Source organism: Bos indicus x Bos taurus, chromosome 17 (genome assembly GCF_003369695.1).
Source record: "Bos indicus x Bos taurus breed Angus x Brahman F1 hybrid chromosome 17, Bos_hybrid_MaternalHap_v2.0, whole genome shotgun sequence".
Lineage (NCBI taxonomy): Eukaryota > Metazoa > Chordata > Mammalia > Artiodactyla > Bovidae > Bos > Bos indicus x Bos taurus.
The window spans coordinates 34,884,132-34,910,319 of NC_040092.1; the positions used below are offsets into that span (position 1 = coordinate 34,884,132).

The following is a 26,188-nucleotide window of genomic DNA, read 5'->3' on the forward strand; positions in this document are numbered from 1 at the left end:
CTAGATTATCTGTGCAGGCAACACCATTTCACACTCTCTAGCAAGAGAAGACATACATGTGGTTGGATATTCCCTCTTGTATGGTGAATAAATCATGGCAAAATTAACCTTTTGAAGGAAGGTATTTCACAAATAAGCTTAATTTTATAGGTTTTAGATTGTTGTCAGCTGGTACTGATTATGATTCAGAGGATGCAGAAACAAAGATATTTCTTCCCTAATCTCCATCATGCATATACTTTCATTTTTGATATAGTCCTGCCACAATATTAGTTACTATGGTCTAGGATCATTATGGTTATCACATCTCTGGAGTCAGGAATGGAATGATTCTAAACTTGGTAAATGAAGATATAAAAATATGATAATATTTTTGTCCTATTAACTCTGTGTACTCTATAAAAATGAGGTTCACAAGAGCTCTGGAACTATAGTTGTATCCTGTAAAAGGCACTGATGGAGTTTATATTAATCCAGTAAGAGTCTAGGTTATTATTCTTGGAGGAAATTCCAGCCTGATTTTGGCATCTGGTTGAAATTAAGTACAATAAAAATATAATAATAGTAGTAAATATTCATTTATTTTACTTTTAACTTGTGAATAAATCACTGTTTGATTTTAATCATTGAATTTTGACATTATACTCTAAATTGTTCTTTAACCAGAAAATGACAAAAAAAATTTACTTCATTCATTAACCTACTAGTATGCCATCTTTGTTATTAAGGGGGAGGGGGCTATTTTACATATTTGTATATTTGGGTACCTTTTATTTTTTTAATTGGAGGATAATTATTTTACAATGTTGTGTAGTTTCTGCCATAAAACAACAGCCATAGGTATACATATATCCCCTCCCTCCTGAGCCTCCCAACACCTACCCTATCCCACCACTGTAAGTTGTCACAGAGTACTGGGTTGAGCTCCCTGAGTTATATAGCAACTTCCCACTAGCTATTTATTTAACATATGGTAATGTATAAATTTCAATTCAGTCAATTCATTTCAGTCGCTCAGTCGTGTCTGACTTTGCGACCCCATGAATTGCAGCATGCCAGGCCTCCCTGTCCATCACCAACTCCCAGAGTTCATTCAAACTCACATCCACCGAGTCGGTGATGCCATCCAGCCATTTCATCCTCTGTCATCCCCTACTCCTCCTGCCCTCAATCCCTCCCAGCATCAGAGTCTTTTCCAATGAGTCAACTCTTCGCATGAGGTGGCCAAAGTATTGGAGTTTCAGCTTTAGCATCAGTCCTTCCAAAGAACACCCAGGACGGATCTCCTTTAGAATGGACTGGTTGGATCTCCTTGCATACCCTCTCAATTCTTCCCACTCCCTCCTTCCTCTATTTTGTCTACAAGTCTGTTTTCTATGTCTACATCTTTATCATTGCCCTGCAGATAGATACATCAGTACCATATTTCTAGATGCCATGTGTTGTGCTCAGTTGCTCAGTTGTTCCTGACTCTTTGTGACCCATGGACTGTAGCTTGCCAGGCTCCTCTGTCCATGGGATTCTCCAGGTAAGAATACTGAGTGAGTTACCATTTCCTCTTCCAAGAGATCTGACTGACCCCAGGACTGAACCATGTCTACAGCAGATCCTACATTGACAGGTTGATTCTTTACCACTGAGCCACCTGGAAGGTCCCTAGATGCCATATATGTGTGTTAATATGTGATATTTGTTTTTCTTTCTTACTTCACTCAGTACAACAGGCTTTAGGTTCAGCCACCTCACTAGAATTAACTTAACTTTGTTCCTTTCTATGGCTGGGTAATATTTCATTGTATATATGTAACATCGATGGACATGTAGGTTGCTAACATATCCCTCAGTTCAGTTCAGTTCAGTCACTCAGTCGTGTCCACTCTTTGTGACCCCATGAATAGCAGCTCATCAGACCTCCCTGTCCATCACCAACTCCCGGAGTTCACTCAAACTTAAGTCCATCAAGTTGGTGATGCCATCCAGCCATCTCACTCTCTGTCGTCCCCTTATCCTTCTGCTTCCTATCCCTCCCAGCATCAGGGTCTTTTCCAGTAACTCAACTCTGTGCATGAGGTGGCCAAAGTATTGGAGTTTCAGCCTCAACATCAGTCCTTCCAATGAACACTCAGAACTGATCTCCTTTAGGATGGACTGGTTGGATCTCCTTGCAGTCCAAGGGACTCTCAAGAGTCTTCTCCAACACCATAGTTCAAAAGCATCAATTCTTTGGTGCTCAGCTTTCTTCATAGTCCAACTTTCACATCCATACATGACCACAGGAAAAACCATAGCCTTGACTAGACAGACCTTTGTTGGCAAAGTAATATCTCCTCTTTTCAATATACTATCTAGGTTGGTCATAACTTTCCTTCCAAGGAGTAAGCGTCTTTTAATTTCATGGCTGCAGTCACCATCTGCAATGATTTTGGAGCCCCCCAAAATAAAGTCTGACACTGTTTCCACTGTTTCCCCATCTATTTCCCATGAAGTGATGGGACCAGATGCCATGATCTTCGTTCAAGAGGCTTTTGAGTTCCTCTTTACTTTCTGCCATAAGGGTGGTGTCATCTGCATATCTGAGGTTATTGATATTTCTCCCAGAAATCTTGATTCCAGCTTGTGTTTCTTCCAGCCCAGCGTTTCTCACGATGTACTCTGCACAGAAGTTAAATAAGCAGGGTGACAATATACATCCTTGATGTACTCCTTTTCCTATTTGGAACCAGTCTGTTGTTCCATGTCCAGTTCTGACTGTTGCTTCCTGACCTGAATACAAATTTCTCAAGAGGCAGATCAGGTGGTCTGGTATTCCCATCTCTTTCAGAATTTTCCACAGTTTATTGTGATCCACACAGTCAAAGGCTTTGGCATAGTCAATAAAGCAGAAATAGATGTTTTTCTGGAACTCTCTTGCTTTTTCCATGATCCAGTGGATGTTGGCAATTTGATCTCTGGTTCCTCTGCCTTTTCTAAAACCAGCTTGAACATCTGGAAGTTCACGGGTCACGTGTTGCTGAAGCCTGGCTTGGAGAATTTTGAGAATTACTTTACTAGCGTGTGAGATGAGTGCAATTGTGCGGTAGTTTGAGCATTCTTTGGCATTGCCTTTCTTTGGGATTGGAACGAAAACTGACCTTTTCCAGTCCTGTGGCCACTGCTGAGTTTTCCAAATTTGCTGGCATATTGAGTGCAGCACTTTCACAGCATCATCTTTCAGGATTTGAAATAGCTCAACTGGAATGCCATCACCTCCACTAGCTTTGTTTGTAGTGATGCTTTCTAAGGCCCACTTGACGTCACATTCCAGGATATCTGGCTCTAGGTGAGTGATCACACCATTGTGATTATCTGGGTCTTGAAGCTCTTTTTTGTACAGTTCTTCTGTGTATTCTTGCCACCTCTTCTTAATATCTGCTGCTTCTGTTAGGTCCATACCATTTCTGTCCTTTATCGAGCCCACCTTTGCATGAAATGTTCCCTTGGTGTCTCTAATTTTCTTGAAGAGATCTCTAGCCTTTCCCATTCTGTTGTTTTCCTCTATTTGTTTGCACTGATCTCTGAGGAAGGCTTTCTTATCTCTCCTTGGTATTCTTTGGAACTCTGCATTCAGATGCTTATATCTTTCCTTTTCTCCTTTGCTTTTTGCTTCTCTTCTTTTCACAGCTATTTGTCCCTAGCTATGTCCCTAGCTATGTTCCTAGCTATTGTAAATAGGGTTGCAATGAAAATGGACATGGATATGTCTTTTTGAATTATTGGGCTTCCCTGGTGGGTTGCAAATAATTAAAAAACCCTTAGAGACTAACACTTTCACTTTCAGAATATATGTCTCATTGTGGGGTTGTTAAGTCATACATTAGTTTTATTCCTAGGTTTTTTTTTTTTTTTTTTTTTTTTTTTTTTTAAGAAATCTCCATACTGTTCTCCAAAGTGGCTGTATCAATTTTGCAAATGGGCTCCCTTTTTTCCACTTCCTCTCCAGCATTTATTGTTTATAGAGTTTTTGATAGTTGCCATTTTGACCAGAGTGAGGTGATACTTCATTGTAGTTTTGATTTGCATTTCTTTAATAATAAACAAGGTGGAACATATTTTCTTGTGTTTATTGGCCATTTGTTTATCTTCTTTGGAGAAGTGTCTGATTTTTTAACGTTTGAGTTTTAACTGATTTTGTAATAGGAGGGATTCTTATTAACTAGGGACATTATGATATATTTTTAGCATTGCTATTGGAAAATCTTTACATGTCTTATGAGTATTCTTATGCCATTTAAATATAGTATAAAACTTCTTATCAGATCAGATCAGTCGCTCAGTCATGTCTGACTCTTTGCGACCCCATGAATTGTAGCATGCCAGGTCTCCCTGTCTACCACCAACTCCCAGAGTTCACTGAGACCCACGTCCATCGAGTCAGTTATGCCATCCAGCCATCTCATCGTCTTTCGTCCCCTTCTCCTCCTGCCCCCAATCCCTCCCAGCATCAGAGTCTTTTCCAATGGGTCAACTCTTCGCATGAGGTGGCCAAAGGACTGGAGTTTCAGCTTCAGCATCAGTCCTTCCAAAGAAATCCCAGGGCTGATCTCCTTCAGAATGGACTGGTTGGATCTCCTTGCAGTCCAAGGGACTCTCAAGAGTCTTCTCCAACACCACCGTTCAAAAGCATCAACTCTTCGGCGCTCAGCCTTCTTCACAGTCCAACTCTCACATCCATACATGACCACAGGAAAAACCATAGCCTTGACTAGATGAACCTTTGTTGGCAATGTCTCTGCTTTTCAATATGCTATCTAGGTTGGTCATAACTTTCCTTCCAAAGAGTAAGCATCTTTTAATTTCATGGCTGCAGTCACCATCTGTAGTGATTTTGGAGCCCAGAAAAATAAAGTCTGACACTGTTTCCACTGTTTCCCCATCTATTTCCCATGAAGTGGTGGGACCGGATGCCATGATCTTTGTTTTCTGAATGTTGAGCTTTAAGCCAACTTTTTCACTCTCCACTTTCACTTTCATCAAGAGGCTTTTTAGTTCCTCTTCACTTTCTGCCATAAGGGTGGTGTCATCTGCATATCTGAGGTTATTGATATTTCTCCCGGCAATCTTGATTCCAGTTTGTGTTTCTTCCCGTCTAGTGTTTCTCATGATGTACTCTGCATAGAAGTTAAATAAACAGGAAAGCTGGACCCAGTATGTTTGCTAAATTCCTTCAGTCATGTTTGATTCTGCAACCCTATGTACTGTAGTCTGTCAGGCTCCTCTGTCCACTAAAGTGGGTTGCCATGTTCCCTACCAGGGGATCTTCTGGATGCAGAGATTGAACCTACATTTCTTATGTCTCCTGCATTGGGTTCTTTACCACAAGTGCCACTTGGGAAACTTTGGGTCAAATATGGAAATAGGAATAAAATATAGATTAATATATATATATATACTTGATATGGGATGCCTTTGAGATAGATTTAATAAATTCACTTTTCTGTCATAACTCACTTTCTTATGGGTCCAAGAGCAGCAGTAGCACTTATGGAGATATAGGTCATATGAGGGTAAAAACAAAACCATGTAGGTCACTGATCTAGACCCTTGAACTAGACAACCACACCTTTAGTTTTTTGTATTCTTAAAAGTTAAGGTCAGTGGGGTTAAGAGAATAGTATTAGGAGACTACTAGGAGACAAACATTCTTCAGTTCCTGATTGTGCCTTGCATGTGAAGTGACACCTAATAATTTTACACTCTTGGAAGCTCTCTGTTGCCTCACTTAGTCTGTACTTGAGAAAATGGAACAATTGATCAAACTAATGCATTTGGGAAGCAAACCTTGGTGTGCATTTTAGGCTCCAGAAAGATAGAATCTTTGACCTGAGAGCTGCACAGAGGAAATACAAGTTCTCTTCCACTTCTTTTTTAAATTAATTAATAATTTATTTAATTTTGGCTGTGTTGGGTTCTCTTTGCTGTGTGTGGGCTTTCTCTAGTTGTGGAGAGCAAGGACTACTCTCTAGTTGCGATGCATAGGCTTCTCATTGCAGTGGTTTCTCTTGTTGCAGAACACGGGCTCTAGAACATAGGTTCAATTGTGGTGCACAGACTTATTTGCTCCATGGCATGAGGGATCCTCTTGAATGGGGATAGAATCCATGTCTCCTACATTGCCAGGTGGATTCTTAACCACTGGATAACTGGGAAATTCCTCTTCTGCTTCTTGTTTTTGTTTGTTTGTTTCTATAAGATATGTTCTTTCCATTGGAAAAAATAACTATTAGGTGTCATAATACATGGAAAACAAAACCAAGTGTGGGGACAAAACATTCACTTTAGAAAAAGTCACAGTTATAAATGTCACTGTCTCTTTTGGGATTTGACACATAACAGTACTTCAAAGGTACACCAAAGACAACAATCAAAGAGAAGGATGTTTGGGTATGAATTGACTCAAGTAATCAGAATCATCAAAATCATAATGTTTTTGTTAGTTGAATTATAGTAAGCTTGGAGAAGGCAATGGCGCCCCACTCCAATACTCTTGCCTGGAAAATCCCATGGACGGAGAAGCCTGGTGGGCTGCAGCCCATGGGGTCACTGAGGGTCGGACATGACTGAGCTACTTCACTTTCACTTTTCACTTTCCTGCATTGGAGAAGGAAATGGCAACCCACTCCAGTGTTCTTGCCTGGAGAATCCCAGGGACGGGGGAGCCTGGTGGGCTGCTGTCTATGGGGTCGCACAGAGTCGGACACGACTGAAGTGACTTAGCAGTAGTAGTAAGCTTGCTTTAAATCTTCATCAGTAGATATTCATCTAATCTCTGTATATCCAGTTTTATTGATATTTATTTGACATAAAATTGTGTCAGTTTGATATACAACATAATAATTATAAAATAATTACCACTATAACAGTAGTTAATATATCATCACCTGTCCAATATTTCTTAGGATTATTTATTGGTTAGAATACTTTAGATTAAAATTTTATATCACTAGCCTTGATACTCAGTATGGCAATGGCTTGGGTTTCCAAAAGTTGACATGGTGATAAATTTCACTATGTAACTATGTTTTTTATTCTTGAGTAAGATACACACCTTAGTGCATTCTTTAGTACTATGTAAGAGTAGAGGATAGCCTAATGATGTTAAGGAAAAACTGGGAAAAAACAAAGAGCTATTTGAAAGTATTTCACCAGAAGTGTTTCCATATTAGTATGAAATATGATCTTCTCTCCCATCTTATTTGAAATTCTTGGTAACATTACACATCATCATATTGAAGGGCTAGATTTTTGTTTGCAAAACACATAATTAAGTAAAAAGACAGACATCATGGTAAATGCTGTTGTTCAGTCTCTAATCTGTATCCAAGTCTTTGCAACCCTGTGGACTTTAGCATACTATGCTCCCCTGTCCTGCACTATCTCCTGGAGTTTTCTCAAACTCATATCCATTGACTTGGTGATGTCATCCAGCCATCTCATCCTCTGTCACCCCCTTCTCCTCCTGTCCTCAATCTTTCCCAGCACAAGGTCTTTTCCAATGAATTAGCACTTCAATTCAAGTGGCCAAAATATTGGAGCCTCAGTTTCATCATCAGTCCTTCTAAGGAATATTCAGAATTGATTTCCTTTAGGATTGATTGATTTGATCTTCTTGTACTCCAAGTGACTCTCAAAGGTCTTCTCCAACACTGCAATTCAAAAGCACCAGTTCTTTAGTTCTCAGCCTTCTTTATGGTCCAACTCTCACATACACACATGGCTACTGGAAACACCAAAGGTTTAATTATATGGACCTTTGTCAACAAAGTGATGTCTTTCCTTTCTCATATGCTGTCTAGGTTATCATAGTAAATGGTGGGGAGTGGGGGTATAAAATAAATGGTAAAGAATATTTCTGCAATGTGGGAGATTCATGTTTGATCCCTGGGTTGAGAGGATCCTCTGAAGAAGAGAGTGGCAATCCACTCAGTATTCTTCCCTGGAGAATCCCATGGACAGAGGAGCCTAGTGGGCTACAGTCCATAAGATTACAAAGAGTTGAAAACCACTGAGTGACTAAGCAGCAAAGTAGCTTATCCATGTATCTAAAGATTAACTTAGTTTTATATAGTTATCTCTTAAATTTCCATTTAACTGTAGTGTTTTCTTAAGCTCTTTCTGATATCCAGAGTCTCCCCCCAACCAGAGAAAAGAAAGAAAATTATGTGAATTTCAAATTCTTGACATAACTGATATACTGAAAGCCTCTTGATATACTGAAAAACTTCTTATACTTTTGTTCAATTGTAACAGAATTTAAAAAAATATATAATTATAATGACTTTTCATTTTAACACATGTATATATATATATATATATATATATATATATATACATGTGTTTTATATACACACACACACACACACACACACACACACCCACACCCACATTTATACATATACAAACGTATTCATATTATTTCTGGTGTCATAGTCTGGAGATAACCAGACTATGGGGAGGTCTGTGGCTCCTCCAAGAAGTCACATGTTCATTTCCAGCATGAACAAGATGATGAAAATTTGACATCAACAGGTGGGCTTTACACAGGTGATACTGTTTGGACTTATTCATGGCATTTGCATGGTGTATACAGAATCCTTGGTGAGGAAATTAAGATACATAGAGAGTATTGGTAGACTAATATAGGTCTGGGCCAAAAGGAAAAAAATTCAATGATTGATTTCCACTTGTCAACTGTAAGAAACCAGATGGAGTAGTCACACTACAGATGGTAAAAATTTCAGGGAACCTAAGCAATCAAATGTTTCATAGCAAATTTCTGTGGCTCATTGGAGATGAACAGAGCATTACACCATTGAAAATATTTTCAGGTTCCATTTGGAGAACAGAAAGAGAGTATTTATAAAGACTCAACATGATCCTGGAGAGACTATGTGTGTGTGCTAAGTTTCTTCAGTCGTGTTTAACTCTTTGTGACCCTATGGATTGTAGGTCTCCAGTCTCCTCTGTCCATGGGATTCTTCAGGCAAGAATATTGGAGTAGATCTAATATTAGATTGAACTCATGGTTCTTAAGTCTTCTGCACTGGCAGGAGGGTTCTTGACCATTACAGCTGCTTAGGAAGCCTAAACCATCCCAAACTTTGCTTCCATATTTTGAAATACTACTAAGAATTTTTCTACTCTATAGGGCATGTTTGTTATTTTTAAATACTACTAAGAATTTTTCTACTTTATAGGGCATGGAGATCTTTGAAGAGTATAAATACAATAGATACTTGTCATGTCCACCACTGTGAGAAAGCTATAATATAGCTTTTTTTATTCAGCTGTAATAACTGAATATGGATCACGATTTTGGGGCAAAGTAAAACTAGCTTGAGGCTTCAGAGCAGAGTATAATAGTCAGAATATGTTTGTTTTTGGTCTAATGATTACAGAAAACTTGTTATTCATGTGTACCTCCCTCACTTACATATCCCTTTTCCCCTAAGAAAGCCTGTCACAGAGTAAAAGTGAAATAAATATCTTCTTGGTTAATGAAATCCGGTATCAATTATTGGCTGCCATTCCTTTCAGATGTCAATCTGAGTACATATAGACACCTGTTCCTTGCTATGCCAAAAAACACTGATGACAGCATTTCTCACAATTTGGAAATAACAGTTTCCAACCAGATGTTTATGGAACATCTTTTTCATTGAATACTACTTCTTTCTCCTGTGGCATGTATCAATACATTGCTAACACTGACCATAAACTAATGGGAGTACTGAATCCTTTGGTCTGTGGTTACACCTGTGTTACATTTTCTGGAACCCAGGCAATGGCCACAATCAATCAGAAACTTGTCCAAATCTCAGGGTATGCCTGAATATGGTGGCACTACCCTGGTGTCTCAGATGATAAAGCGTCTGCCTGCAATGCAGGAAACCTGGGTTCCATCTCTGGGTCAGGAAGATCCCCTGGAGGAGGAAATGGCAATGCACTCCAGTATCTTGCCTGGAAAATTCCATGGATAGAGGAGCCTGGTGGGCTATGGTCCATTGGGTTGCAAAGAGTCAGACACAACTGAGTGACTCCACTTTCTTTCTAAGAGGAGAGTGAAAAAGCTGGCTTAACACTCAGTATATTCAAAGACTTTTAGAAAAAGCAGTTATTCATGTGTGGAATAAGGGGACAGTGAAAACAAATTTCAAGGATAAGACAGTGTTCAAACTATGCTTAAATTAAACTCGTATCTTGTTAGGGAAATTAAAATGAGGACTTGTTCAAGCTTCAAAAGTAGGAGAACATGCCCTTGACCTTGCTTGTAATCTGCCTGGACATTGCCCAGATTCCATGCCTGCTTGCAAACACAGCAAGTTGGGGGTGAGGAGCACTTTAGATAAGACAGGGCATAGGTCTTAGAATTTTTGAGCCTCTGAGGGCCTGGCCAATGACTACAGGTCTAAAAAAATCCTATGTCTCACAAGATGAAGCAAACATTGTAAAAAAGTTAAAGTAAAACCAGAGCTGCATCTTTCAGTTTGTGGCCTGGAATTATAACCAGGAGCTTCTGAACTGCAATTTGAAGTATCACCCCTGAAGTGAACACACTGCCCGGGACACTTTCCCATCTGGAACTCCAGATTGCTGTTAACGAGGTACTTCCCAGTACTGTTTAAGCCTGGATATTGGTCAGGCCAATGTGGTGACATATGTGCTATTTTTCTCTCCACTGTTTCCATTGTTGTTTCTTTTAATGGCTGAATATTGAAATTAAGTCAAATAATCTTCCATAAAAAATTGAAATTGTCTATTTGTGTGTAATGACTGGTTTCTTTTGTTAACGAATCCTTTGAATAAAAAAAAAAAAGGAAACTATGAAAGTAAAACTTTCTGCAAAACACATTCATACAGAAGACATAATGTAGTATGAGTAAAAGAGAAATACACCCAAGTCTGTTTAGAAGGTGCTGGTGAGATGTGGTAGGACATTTGGCTAAAAACCCTCTGCAACATTAAATGTCATTGTAAAATTTTGACTCATCATATTCTGTCATAATTGTAAAAAATTATCTTTTTAAAGGAGAGTAGAAAAGCAGACGACATTTTTTTATTGTTATGAATTATTTTTTATCTTATTCACATATATACAAAGTAGGGAGAACTTTGCTAGCTGAGACGGAAATTGACGTTTAAGTCTTCCTTCATTAAGGAAGGCTATTGTAGACTTGGATATCATCTTATTCTTTTTTAATGCAATGTACAGTGACTTTTTCAAATATTTCCAAACAAAATAAAAAAAACACATCAATGTTCATAAATGATTAGTGGAAATCTCATTTAAAAGCATATGTAGTTGTATTGTAGTGCTGAATGTTTCTCTAGTTAGAAAATTGTACAACAATTTTGATTCATGTTGCCTCATTGTCTTCCTGACACTTTACAATAAAATAAAAATTTACAGCACATAATTTATTTTGATACCCTGACTCAAGCATTTATGTTTTGGTTTTTGGTTGGAAGTGAAAGCTTTAAAACACAATATATATATATATATATATTCAGTTTTTCATTTTGCCTTTATCATAGTTTTTTGTTACAAAAGGGAACATTTGAACCATAGATAAGAAATAATTTCAACTTAAGAAATATACTCTTTTCCAGTTTTATTGAGATGTAATTGACATACAGCTCTATATAAATACCTATATAAATGTTCCTCTAAGAGGAACATTTATATTTTAAGCTTTATTTTACCAATAAAGAGTTTAAGTCAGATTGTTAGAGCAGAAGAAAGATATAATTCATTCTAATGTATATGTTTAGGTGATAAACATTTTCTATTTCTCAGTAAGAACAATCTTAGAGGTAAGCAGGAGGGTAGAAACAGTAGAATTTAAATGATAATGAAACTCACTCATTTGTAAAGATTTCTTTTATTTCTTTTTTCTAATTTACTTTTTTTTCTCTTCTTGAGAGAACACTTTTAGTAGACAATGAAAAAACAGCAGGGAGTAAAATTATGATACTATCATTACATAGAAGTGTCTTCTCATTATAGAAGTTCTCTAAGTATTATCAATGCTAAAACACCTTTCATTATGTATATGACTTTGAAAATCATATTAATAACTTGTTTAAGATCTAAAGCTTCATGTGGGACTGTACACAGCAGAATGAATAATTAGTTGGTGACCCAGAGGAAGCCTTTTTGTCTTGATGGAAATGGAGCAATTTAGCCCAAGGAAGTGTATCAAAATTGGAATCCATTATATAACATTCTAGGGATTTTTAAAAAGGAGAGAAATACTGTTAAACCACAGCAGGAAATAAAATGTGTCTCCTCCAAATTAGAGAAAGGTGTCATTTGTAGGCATATGGCATTATGCTAAATATATATGGTTAAATTTAAACTAACTGAGTGTGATGACTTCAGAGAAATAAAATTCTTGATACCTGAATTTATAAAGGACATAGTAAAATTTATAAAGGACACAACAGAACTAAGTAGAAGCATCTCTTGTATTCTATCATTTATACTTACATAAATGAATTACTGAGCAAAGGCCTGTGAAAGGCCACAATTACAAACTAATTCTTTCACCTTCCCAGTTCTTGAATCAAATCTACATTATTTAGTTTACAAAGTTTAGTGTGCTCAAACCATACTATGGGTTCATTCCTCTTCTTTCTTATTTTTTTTTCTGTCACTGAAAACACAAAATGTATGAAATATCTTTTTCTTTTTCTTTTTTTTAAAGAGAATAACTTCCCAAGTTACCCAGTCATATTTGGGGCACAGTTGTGGCAATACACCTGATTGCATGCTTCACCAAAAACACATGTATAATCCTTCCTCAGCACAGCTGATGACAGTGCTATTCTTCAGATTTCTGAGGCCAGAGCTATTGGAAGTCATCTTGACTTCTTTTTTCTTTCACTCTCTCCTCCCTATCCCCACGTCTGCTGCTTATATTCATTAGAACACTGTTTTCTTTTTACTTTAAATATATATACAGATTCTGTTGTTGCTCATCTAGGTTGCTTCAACGTCCTGGCTATTGTAGATAGTGTTCCAATGAACATTGGGGTACATGTATCTTTTTTAATTATGGTTTTCTCAGGTTTATTCTCAATAGTGGGATTTCTGGGTCATATGATGTTGTTGCTGCTGCTACTGCTAAGTCGCTTCAGTCGTGTCCGACTCTGTGCGACCCCATAGACGGCAGCCCACCAGGCTCCCCCATCCCTGGGATTCTCCAGGCAAGAACACTGGAGTGGGTTGTCATTTCCTTTTCCAATGCATAAAAGTGAAAAGTGAAAAGTGAAAGTGAAGTCGCTCAGTCCTGTCGGATTCCTAGCAACCCCATGGACTGCAGCCTACCAGGCTCCTCCATCCATGGGATATGCCAGGCAAGAATACTGGAGTGGGTTGCCATTGCCTTCTCTGGGTCATATGATAGTTGGAGGGAAAATTCATGAGGGAAAGGATTTATGTATACTTAATGACTAATTCATATTGTTGTATTGCACAACCTTGTTTACCAATTTTATTGTTGTTGTTCAGTCACTAAGTCGTGTCTGACTCTTTGGAACTCGATGAACTGCAGCTCTGTTCTTCATTATCTCCTGGAGTGTGATCAGACTCATATCTATTGACTTAGTGAAGCTATCAAACCATCTCATCCTCTGCCGCTCCCTCCTCCTTTTGCCTTCAATCTTTCCCAGCATCAGAGTCTTTGCCAGTGAGTCAGCTCTTTGCATCAGGTGGCCAAAATACTGTATTTTTAGCTTCAGCCTCAGAATTTGCAGTGAATACTCAGGGTTGATTTCCTTTAGGATTGACTAGTTTGATCTCTTTGAAGTCCATGGGACTCTCAAGAGTCTTCTCCAACACCACAGTTAAAAATCATCAATTTTTCAATGCTCAGCTTTCTTTATAGTCCAACTCTCACATCCATACATGAATACTGGAAAAACATAGCCTTACTAGATGGACCTTTGTTGGCAAAATCATGTGTCTGCTTTTTAATACACTGTCTATGTTTGCCATAGCTTTCCTTCCAAATAGCAAGTGTCTTTTAATTTCATGGCTATAATTACCATCTACAGTGCTTTTGGAGCCCAAGAAAATAAAATCTGCCTCTACTTCTGCTTCCCCCCCTTCTATTTGTCATGAAGTGATGGGACTAGATGTCATGATATTAGTTTTTAATGTTGAGTTTTAAGCCAGCTATTTCAGTCTCCTCTTTCACCCTCATCAAGAGGCTCTTTAGTTCCTCTTCAGTTTCTCCCACTACAATAGCATCATCTGTGTATCTGATGTTATTAATGTTTCTCTTGGCAATCTTGATTCCAGTTTTTGAGTCATCCAGCCCAAGATTTGGCATGATGTACTCTGTATAGAAATTAAATAAGCAGGGTGGCAATATACAATATTGTCATACACCTTTTCCAGTTTTTAACCTGTCAGTTGTTTCATGTCTGGTTCTAAATGTTGCTTCTTGACCTGCATAGTGGTTTCTCAAAACACAGGTAAAGTGGTCTGGTATTCCCATGTCTTTAACAATTTTCCACAATTTGTTGTGATCCACACTGTCAAAGGTCTGTCATTTCTTCCTCCAGTGAGCCATGTTTTATCAGAACTCTTCACTATTACCTGTCCATCTTTTGTGGCCCTGCACAGCATGACTCATAGCTTCATTGAGTTACTCAAGCCCCTTTACCACAACAAAGTTTTGATCCATGAAAGGGTATAAAGCAATTAATCTTCAATTAAAAATAAATTATATATGTGTGTGTGTATACACACACACACACACACACACACACACATACAGAATTCAATTGTTTCTGTCAATTTAATGAGTTATCCTTTACCTCTCAGTTGGATTAAGAGGATATAATATATAACTAATTTTCCTGATTCTCCCCTTGGTCTATTGCAGTTTATTTTTCACATAGGTCAGATTGCTCAGTTACTTCATGTCAAAATGCTGCAGAGAGTGGCCCATTTCACTCCTGCTGAACTTCGCATTTCCTGCTATGGCCTACATACCCTTCCATGATTGCCAACTTTTCTGCTAAAAGTATTTGCACATTTCTGATGTTCTCCTCCACACATTATAAAGTTCATTTGATTTATTTAAATATTTTTTATTTAATATTGAGTCTTAATTGATATATGTAGGATCCTGTGTGTTAAGTCTTAATTGATATATGTAGGATCCTCCTGGCATCATGCAGAATCTTATGTTGTAGCATGCAGACTCAGTAGTTTGGAACACATGGGCTTAGTTCTTTGCAACATGTGGGATCTTAATTCCCCAACCAGGGATTGAACCTGTGTTCCCTCCCCTGCACTGAAATGCAGATCATTAACCACTAAACTACCAAGGAAGTTCCTAAAAAGTTCATTTTAAATTTGCAAGTATTAGATAACAAGATTTTTAATTTTTTTTTAAAATTTAAAGATTTTTAAATTTGTTACTTTAATAAATGAAACAAAGTTAATAGAACTAAAAGGAAAAATAATCTACAATCATGATTTGGCATTTTAACACATCTTTCTTAGTATCTGGTAAAAGAAGCAGACAAAAAAAAAAACAGGCTTAGTAACAACATAAAAATTATGAACAAGACATTTAATCAACTTGACCTAATTGACATATATAGAACATTATTCCCAACAGCTGCAAAAGACATTCTTTTCAAGTACATAGCAAATGTTTCATCAAAGAGACCAGATGTTGAGGCATAAAACAAGTCACAACACATTTGAAAATAACAAACATAAAGAATTATGTCCCCTTATCATAGTGGAGTTAACATAGGAATAAGTACCACAGAGATAAGTAGGGAATTCTCAATAGTTGTAAAGTAAACAAGACAGTTAAAAATCAAAGGGGTCAAAAATAATTGCTATTAAAAAATTTAACATTTTTTGCATTGAACAGTAATAAAAAATATATTTGCTCTGAGTGCATGTATTCAATTTAGTTCAGTTCACTTCAGTTGCTCAGTCGTGTCTGACTCTTTGTGACCCCATGGACTGTAGCGTGCCAGGCCTCCCTGTCCATCACCAACTCCTGAAGTTTACTCAAACTCATGTCCATTGAGTCTATGATGCCATGTATTAGAAAGGAAGACATGCTAAGAATCAATGACCAACACTTACATCTTCAGAAGCTAAAGAATGACAATCAAAAAATAAGAAAAGATATGAAAGAAAACAATATATGCAGCAGGAGAGATATAAAATAATATTTACTCAAGCTTTGCTGATAATAACAAAAATGAACCAAGCAAAATGTTCATTAAAGTAGACTATATTAATAAGTTCTGTAATATTTGTACAGAGGTTTCCCTGCTGGCTTAGTGATAAAGAATCCACCTGCAATGCAGGAGATTCAGGTTTGATCCCTGAGTTGATAAATATCCCCTGGAGAAAGAAATGTCAACCTATACCAGTATTCTTGCCTGTGAGATACCTTGGATAGAGGAGCCTGGTAGCCTACAATCCAGAGGGTCACAAAAGAGTTGGATAGGACTTAGAGGTTAAACAACAAAAAACAACAATTGTCATATAATAGGATACTATGCCACATTGAAACAAATGTGCCACTTACCATCATGAATTAATCTCAAAGTACAATGTGAAGAAAAATATCTAACATTAAAAGACAAAGTTCAGGGTTTCCCTGGTACTGTCATGATTGGGAATCTGCCTTGCAATACAGGAGCCACCAGTTTATCCCTGCTCTGGGAAGATCCCCAAGCCATTGTTGTAGCCACGCGTTCCAGGAAACAAACTCACTCAGAAGGACAATGCAGATAGTGGAGTGCAGTTTATTACACTGGTGGGCCCAAGGCAGAGTCTCCTCCTAGCCAGGGACACTGATCAGTTTTTGTGAAAACCTTATATACCCTAAGTGTACGTGCCCAAACCCACCTCCCCAAATTCCCTGAAACTAGTCTGAACAAAGGAAAAGAAAGATACAATCAAAGTCAACCCATGATCTATATGCCTTAAGCCTAGGTAGTTAACAGTGGACAGTTATCAATAGGCCTATGGTCATACCCCAATAAGCATAATAGAATTTATGATTCTATTCAGCTACACAGATAATTAGGGTATCCTTTTAGGCGATGGAGAGTCTAGGTATGAGCCCTGGAGCTCTTCCATCTGGGGGCTCTGGTTTTGCAGTTGGTATGTCATTTCCATAGATACTGGGCATATAGCTCAAAGTTCACAGTCCGGCCCAAGATGGAGTCCTGTTTTCAAGATGGAGCCTGTTCTGCCTGTTTCCTCCTTCAACATGAGGCAACTGAATCCCATGTGACACAGCTACTGAAACCTGCACACCCTGGAGCCCATGCTTCACAACAAGAGAAGCCACCCCAATGAGAAGCCTTTCATTGCAATTAGAGAGTAGCCTTTGGTTGCTGAAACTCAAGAAAGTCCACATCCAGAAAGGAAGACCCAGCACAGCCAAATACAAATATTTCTAAAGACAAAGTTCAACATCTTTTAATGTTTTCAGACATATCTGTGAATTGTAAAAACTATAAAGAAATGCAAGGAGAGGATTCGCCCTTGATTCAGCCTAGTGGAAGCAGGGAACAGGAAAACAGTGACAAGGACTGTCTGGGTTTTTTTCAGCAGGTATTCTTTCTTTTTCTTCTAGATGAGGTTAACTATATTTCTAATGCTCAAAGATAATCCCTTGATACCCTTTTATACTTCAGTCTGTTAGGTAGGTAGAATAGGGAAAAGGAGTCCAAAATGGCGGTGGCTAAAAGACAAGGAAGGGAAAAGCCCTCGAAAATAGAACAAAAGAAGGTCTGAGGACCAGAGTGAGGACCTCAGGTAAAACAAACAACACTCCTGGCTTGCCCAATTTACATAGGACAGGCCCAGGGAGAGATAAACATATAAATAGAGGAGCCAAAGCTAGCTCTCTCTCTCCCTCCTGCGCTGGGGTGCTTTTTTCCTCGTGTCTTTGGATCGATGTGCCCTCACACCTTGAAGATGGATTTTCCTGCTATCTTCTAAATAAAATAGAGCTGTAACACTGAGCTGTAACACTGGTTTGTCTAAGAGCTATAACATGGTCCATTCGAGACCTGAGAGCTATAAAACTGTCTATTCAAGACCTGAAAGCTGTGACACGCCGAGGGGGCTCTAATGTCCGTCACTCCAAATCTTTGTTGTGATGAGACAAAAGCCGAGGAACATACACTCGCGTGACATGTCCAGTGGAATATGTTTGGCTCTCACATCCCTTATCTACCAGACAAATAAAGGATAATTCACTGGAAGATGCCAAGACTTCAGAAGATGACCGATTGTACAGCATTTCCTTGGTTTCTGGAAGATTCTGTGGCAAGGATATGGGAGTTGAGTACAGCAGATTGTTTGAGTATTTAGGAAGGAACTGAGGGAGGGTGATATCAGGAGGGTCATGAGTGTGACTTTTGTGTCAAGAAAATCTACTTTGGCCTGCAGTGTGGGTAGGTGGTTTAACATTTGCTAGTTATTCTCTAAGACTGGTTAATTTTTGTATATACTTAATTATATGTATTCCATACTTTTCAATTTAAAATAAAACAATTATATAGAATGTATCTATTCATATATTTATGAATATCACATCACATTTTCTTAATTGTATGCAATGTATAGTTTCCTTAACTGCTTAATAATTAAAAATACAATTAACTGAAAATGTACAATACTATTTATATAACATTTTATGTAAGATAGGTCCACTGAGTTAAATTCCAAAGCCCCACATGAATCAATAAACTTTTATCTTCCTAATGCTAGCAGCTCTATCTGCAATTTACCTGCTTTGTAAGCAGCTCTTTGCAGGTAAGAGCTCTTTGTAGGAAGCAGCTCTCTGCAGGAGGTCCCTTTTGTCTTGTCACTTTAGCAAAGGTATATTGTAACTAATTTTTAAACCAGAGATCCCCATGCTCTACTCATCTCCAGCCCAAGCACACATTTCAAATCTTTTGATCACACAAAACATTGCTAATGTGCTTTTTTCCCTTTAAATCAAAGAAATAGAAATGAAGAATAAGTAATTAACAGATGATTAGATCTTTCCCCCTCTTTCCCCTTCAATAATCTCCCAAACTGCATGAATGAGATTGCATCTAATGAAAAATAACAAGGAGTTAATAAACTTGAGCAGTGGGAGATGATGACCAATCTGACACACCATCTCAATGAGTACCTGAGATTACTTCCCCCTTTGCACTTTAAAAATTGACATGGCTAAGCAGAATCTTCAGGACAGGTTCTGAGACATGAGTCAACCTTGTCCTTGTGGTGCCAGCCTCCTGAGTAAAGCAAACTTTCTGTTCCTACCAACACTCACCCTCAAGTATTTGCTTTTGAGCAGTGAGCAGCCAACTGTCAGGGCAAGCACACTGACTGAAACCGCCCACCCTGGCCAGGCACCATAGTAATCATTTGCATGAGTTGTTTTATGACAGGAGGTTCTGGTAAGGAACACAGAACTAATAATCCACCACCAACTGGAAGAGTTCAGGAAAGGGCTAAAGGTCACATGTCTGACCATCTCCCAGAATCCTTCTCACTGGCATCCATCTTGGCAGAACAAGGCATGCCCCACCAGGAAGGACTCTGAGTCAGTCTGTGGCAGAGCTGTTCTTCTGGGTTCGCTTACCCTACTGCTTCCCACCCAGGTTCCATTTCCCAATAAAATCTCTTACTTTGTCAGCACATGTGTCTCCTCAGACAATTCATTTCCGAGTGTTAGACAAGAGCCCAGTTTCGGGGCCTGGAAGGGGTCCCCCTTCCTGCAACACAATTACTAAGACTTTGAAGGTGTTAGGTAAAAACACGGAAGTAGTATAATGAGATCACTGCAGGTAGAATGTGGCTTTATTTTTATTTTTTGTAAAAAACAATAAAACATGTTTAGAAAAGCACATTAAAACACTTTTTATAAAGCAAGTTCATTCATTTTTAATAAACTACTCCTGTAGTCTCTTTGATAATTAATGTAAAAATATTAAAAGTTCTTGAAATATTTAAGGAAGACCACAATTCTTAAGAATTAAAACTGTGATTTCTACTCTTTTGCAGTAGAGAGTTGCCCATCTATCTTTTCGTTGCTTTTGGTATTTTTCTTCTATTGGAAAATTGAATGGACCATCATATAATTTGCCTTTCATAGGATATGAAAACAACATTTTTATACTTTCCGATTTTGTTCTTTGCTATCCAGGGGAAGCATAATATATTTGTCACCAGAAACATTACAAGTACAAATATCTGTGATGAAATCATATCCCATTAATAGTTCTGCACTGTTTTATTTCCAGATAGATTTTATCTTCAACCTCAGATTTCTAATGTATTTTATACTGTCCAAATGAAAACATCGAACTTTGTCCTTGTTCGCTAAAAGACTCCTAGTGCTGTGATGCAATTTCCAGAATCCATAATGCTTCGTTATGTAGAAAAGAAAGTGAATGCGGGGAATTGGAGGTGCATAGAATGAAAGTGAATGGTGAGGAAACCAGGCATTAGCAACCACAGGAAGCTTCAACTTCTATCAAAATTTTGCCAGCACTCTTTGTTGATCACATTTATCCAGAAGTTTACAGACATGGGTATCAGGAAAAATCTGGGGTCAGCTTCCTTGCACAGAGAAAACAGCACAGAAAGGGTGAGGAAATAATTCAAGAGACAGAAACTTTAAAATGTGAAAAGCCTTTAAGACTGTCTACATATGTGACATTTTTCCCCACTATTTCTTCTTTCCTTCCTGTCTTCTTTCTTTTTTATTTTTTACTTCCCTTCCTTTTTGTCTCATTGTTCTTTATTCTGCATAGTAAAATAATCTTAGTATGATTATTCTTTACCTTGTTTTAATGTATTAAATTTCTGAAACTTTTACTGTCTTTTACTCTATTATGAGGCATTATCTTCATGCATTATAACTGATACTATGTCGTTTAAACAGTACTCTTGCCTGGAGGATGCCATGGACGGAGGAGCCTGGTGGGCTGCAATCCATGGAGTCGCTAGGAGTCGGACATGACTGAGTGACTTCACTTTCACTTTTCACTTTCATGCATTGGAGAAGGAAATGGCAACCCACTCCAGTCTTCTTGCCTGGAGAATTCCAGGGACGGGGGAGCCTGGTGGGCTGCCGTCTATGGGGTCGCACAGAGTCGGACACGACTGAAGCGACTTAGCAGCAGCAGCAGCAGCATACCGTTTAAAAATGATTCTACTACATTTTAGTTGAGCACTCCTTTCTCACAGGAGATTCAAAGAGAGTTTTTAAAAAGCATATAACCCACACAAATTATAGGCATTGTCTGCTTTTTAAATCATGGCTATATAAGCATTAAATGTTACAGTAAGGCTGCTTTCCTCATCCCAACTTTATTTCCTCCATGTGCCTAAAAGGCCTCTTTGATGAGATTATGTACTTCAGAGACAGTCACATATGACTAACACAATATAAAACTGACTTCAGAACCTGTATAATCTGGATCTTATGTTCCAATGATAACTTCCCAATTATTAATTCACTTCTGTCCTTTAGTTCTAAGGTTCATCCTTTTAGAAGGGTTTGAAATCAGGATTGATTGAAAAATAACATGAGAAAATTTGAGTTTGGCTTCCCTTGTCTAAGAGTTGACTTTCAGGACCATGGGGCCTTTGGCATACAGAGTCCTCAGCCAGTCTTGAAAATGTGTAAGAGCACGTGTGCATGCTAAGTCACTTCAGTCATGTCTGACCCACCAGGCTTCTCTGTCTATGGGATTCTCCAGGCAAGAATACTGGAGCGGCTTGCCATTTCCTCCCCCAGAGGATCTTCCTGACCCAGGGAGTGAACCTGCATCTCTTACATCTTCGCATTGGCAGGCAGGTTCTTTACTGCTAGCGCCAACTGGGAAGCCCCTTAGAAAAGCAATTCAGTTCAGTCAGTCTTGTCTGACTCTTTGGGACTCCATGGACTGGAGTCCCAGGCCTCCCTGTCCATCACCAACTCCCAGAGTTTACTCAAACTCATGTCCATTGAGTTGGTAATGGCATCCAACCATCTCATCTTCTGTCGTCCCCTTCTCCTCCCGCCTTCAATCTTTCCCAGCATCAGAAACTCCCACAAAAATGGCAAACTCCATTTACTAAATCTTCCTCTCTTACTGAATATATAGAATCTCTGGAAACAAGGGAAACTACACATCTGTTTGTGAGCCAACTGTATTAATTGCTACTTATGTAAACATTCTCACAGAGTTTCATAACTTTGCCAATATATTTTTATCTTTTTAGAGTATACCTTTGACATCTTTCTGTCCATCACACAACAAATCTTCTGTAATAAACACATAAAAAATTTTAAGGGAGCAGGATTCTCCTTCAAAGCATATGTTGCTTTTTACACAGTTCCATTCTCTTGCTATGGAGAAGGCAATGGCAACCCACTCCAGTACTCTTGCCTGGAAAATCCCATGGACAGAGGAGCATAGTAGGCTGCATGGGGCCGCAAAGAGTCAGACACGATTGAGTAACTTCACTCACTTCACCCATTCTCTTGCTATGGATACTAATTCAACAAAATATAATTTCTCAGTATAACCCATTTGTTTTACTGATTGTTGTGTCTTGCTCTAATGTAATCCAATATGTTTCTCTAAGCTCCATTGTTTTCAATTATTGAATAATTTAATCTATCCAATTTCTAGACCTGCAGTATTTGTATCCTTTACTTTTGACAGCTTAAATATTGTAAATGTTTTCTCTTTGCAGTTTTTATAAACTACATGTACATAGAAAAGGAAATAAGTTTTCATTCATTTCCTTAGTTAATTGTAATTGATTTATGCATTTCCTCATAGACAGTGAGGTCTACTTTACTGATCTTTTCTGTTATACAACTAGGCAGTTTAGCTGACATAATATCACTTTACCAAATAATTGAACACAGTTGAATTCCTATTTAAACATATTTTTGATGAAAAGATGGTTTCACCCTACCATCTTGGGATAGTCTGTGCTTTGTCATTCATTGGCTTTCTGTTTCTGTTACTAGTATGATACACTCCTGGACTTTCTCTCATACACCTTTTCTTATTCTTCCTGCTTTGGTGGAAAGGCAAATCTGAAAAAAATTGAATCAAAAAAAAGTCTCCTATTCATGAATATGAAATCATGTCAAGAAGCTTCCTAATCCAATAGTCTTCTTCTCTCCTTTAAAGAAAGGGCATGTACTATTCTTCATTGGTTATGCTGGTTACTTATTCCTTCTCCCAATTGAAAAATTCTATGTAGGTTTATTCAGACACATATAAAAGTCTAATGTAATTAAATGTCAATCATTATATTCAAAAGTATTCCACCACTTTTTAATTATTCAATGACAGTTAAATATTTTGAGTTTCCTAAGTAAGATGAGGTTTCCCATAGTCAACATTATCTTACATCAAATCATCCCTATTAAGAACAGCTTCTCCATAATGTGAGTGTTCTACAAATACCACTGTTTGTATCTTTATTTATCTTCTAGAGGAAAATATTTATGAACACATACTCAAACACACACTTATCCATTATTTAAAAAAAAAAAACAAACCTCTCTTTCTTCTCTCATCCTACTGTTCTTCTGTTATGAATTTTGTTTTTAATTATTTCTTTGTTTCTATTTTTAAAATGGTTTATGCTCATTCAAAAGCAGAGACATTACTTTGCCAACAAAGGTTCGTCTAGTCAAGGCTATGGTTTTTCCTGTGGTCATGTATGGATGTGAGAGTTGGACTGTGAAGAAGGCTGAGCACGGAAGAATTGATGCTTTTGAACTGTGGTGTTGGAGAAGACTCTTGAGAGTCCCTTGGACTGCAAGGAGATCCAACCAGTCCATTCTGAAGGAGATCAGCCCTGGGATTTCTTTGGAAGGAATGATGCTGAAGCTGAAACTCCAGTCCTTTGGCCACCTCATGTGAAGAGTTGACTCATTGGAAAAGACTGATGCTGGGAGGGATTGGGGGCAGGAGGAGAAAGGGACGACAGAGGATGAGATGGCTGGATGGCATCGCTGACTCGATGGACATGAGTCTGAGTGAACTCCAGGAGTTGGTGATGGACAGGGAGGCCTGGCATGCTGCGATTCATGGGGTCGCAAAGAGTCAGACACGACTGAGCGACTGATCTGATCTGATATATTGTACTACTTACTGGCCTATTTTCTTTATAAAGCCTTTTGCTCTAGAACCTTCTTTATAACAATTATTAACATATGTTGAGTAGCTGAAAAGGTTTTTAAATGCTTTTTTCATATAATCATTTTTCATTGAATTTTTTTTCATATTTACACTAAATTTTTCTCACTAGGCATTTTCCACTTCCATATTTCCAGATATGAGGCAATCAGATTCCCTCTTCAGAATTTTCTTAGTTTTTAAAGTGATCTCTAGAGATATTCTTTATATAACCAAATACGTTGTAACATTTGTTTTTCTAAAATAGATAGTAACATGCTAGATTAGTGTAGTAGATAGAATATTGATTCCTGGAAGATACCCACACACTAACCAATGGAACCTATCATTATATTATGCTGCTAAGTCACTTCAGTCATGTCTGACTCTGTGCAACCCCATAGACGGCAGTCACCAGGCTCTGCCATCTTTGGGATTCTCCAGGCAAGAACACTGGAGTGGGTTGCCATTACCTTCTCCAATGCATGAAAGTGAAAAGTGAAAGTGAAGTCGCTCAGTCGTGTCTGACTCTTTGCGACCCCATGGACTGCAGCCTTCCAGGCTCCTCCACCCATGATATTTGCCAGGCAAGAGTACAGGAGTGGGTTGCCATTGCCTTCTCTGATCATTATATCAAGTGGCAAAAGAGACAACTTATGTACTTAGGGTACAGACTTTCAAATAGGAGTATTGCCCTGGATTAACTGGGTAGGCTCAAGACAGTCATATGAGCACTTCAGAGTGGAAGAGGAAGGCAGAAGTGTTTAGAGAGTTCCCTGCAGAGAAGACTGGATTAGATCTGAGGTTCGCAGACTAACAACTCCACCTGTGGATACAGGCTTTAGAGATGGATAAAGTAATCATGAACCCAGAGGTAAATGATCTGTCCAAACTGGGAATGAGCCTTAGCTAACAGCCAACAAAGAAACTGAGACCTCAGTAATCCAGCCTCAATCAACAATCTGAGTTCTGGCAACAGTCAGAATGAGTCAGGAAAAATATTCTGTCCTCGAGTCTCTACAAACACAAACATGCAACGCCTTGATTTTGGTCTTGTGAGACTCTGAGATTCTGAGTAAAGACCCAGCCAAGCTATCAGATCTCTGATCTGAAGAACCTGATCTGAAGATATAAAGAATCAATCTGTGTTATTTTAAGCCATTAAGTTGGTGGCGATTTGGTATAGTAGCAATAGAAAACTAATACCATTATCCTTCTGTGTCACAATGTATCTGGATAACTTTTTCACACCAGTCCCTGTTGTTGTCCATTGTTCAGTTGCTCAGTTGTGTCTGATTCTTTGTGAATCAATGGATTACAGCACATCAGGCTTCACTGTCCTCCTCCATCTGCCTGCTGCTGCTGCTAAGTCACTTCAGTCGTGTCCGACTCTGTGCCACCCCATAGATGGCAGCCCACCAGGCTCACCCGTCCCTGAGATTCTCCAGGCAAGAACACTGGAGTGGGTTGCCATTTCCTTCTCCACTGCATGAAAGTGAAAAGTGAAAGTGAAGTTGCTCAGTCGTGCCCGACCCTCAGCAACCCCATGGACTGCAGCCTTCCAGGCTCCTCTGTCCATGGGATTTTCCAGGCAAGAGTACTGGAGTGGGGTGCCTCCATCTCTCAGAGCTTGCTAAAATGCATCTCCAATGAGTTGGTGTTGCCATTCAACCATTTTGTCCTCTGTCATCCCCTTCTCCTCCTGTTTGCTATCTTTCCCAACATCAGTGTCTTTTCCAATGAGTCACTTCTTTGCATCAGGTGGCCAGAGTATTGGAGCTTCAACTTCATAATCAGTCTTTCTAATAAACTTTCAGAGTTGATTAACTGGTTTTATCTCATTGTAGTCCAAATGACTCTCAAGAGTCTTCTCTAACACTGCAGTTCAAAAGCATCAATTTTTTGGCACTCTGCCTTCTTTATGGTCCAACTCTCACATCTATACATGACTACTGGA

At 38.4% G+C, this 26,188-nt stretch overlaps 1 long non-coding RNA gene across 2 annotated transcripts in view; it reads left to right on the plus strand.

Moving 5' to 3' along the window:
* The first annotated feature begins 10,543 nt into the window (after window positions 1-10,543).
* The window catches only part of LOC113907679, a 33,760-nt gene continuing 18,115 nt past the window's right edge, over window positions 10,544-26,188 (plus strand). For both annotated transcript variants that reach the window (XR_003515256.1, XR_003515257.1), the window contains exon 1: window positions 10,544-10,640. This is a non-coding gene — a long non-coding RNA (uncharacterized LOC113907679). The remainder of the gene's footprint in view (window positions 10,641-26,188) is intronic.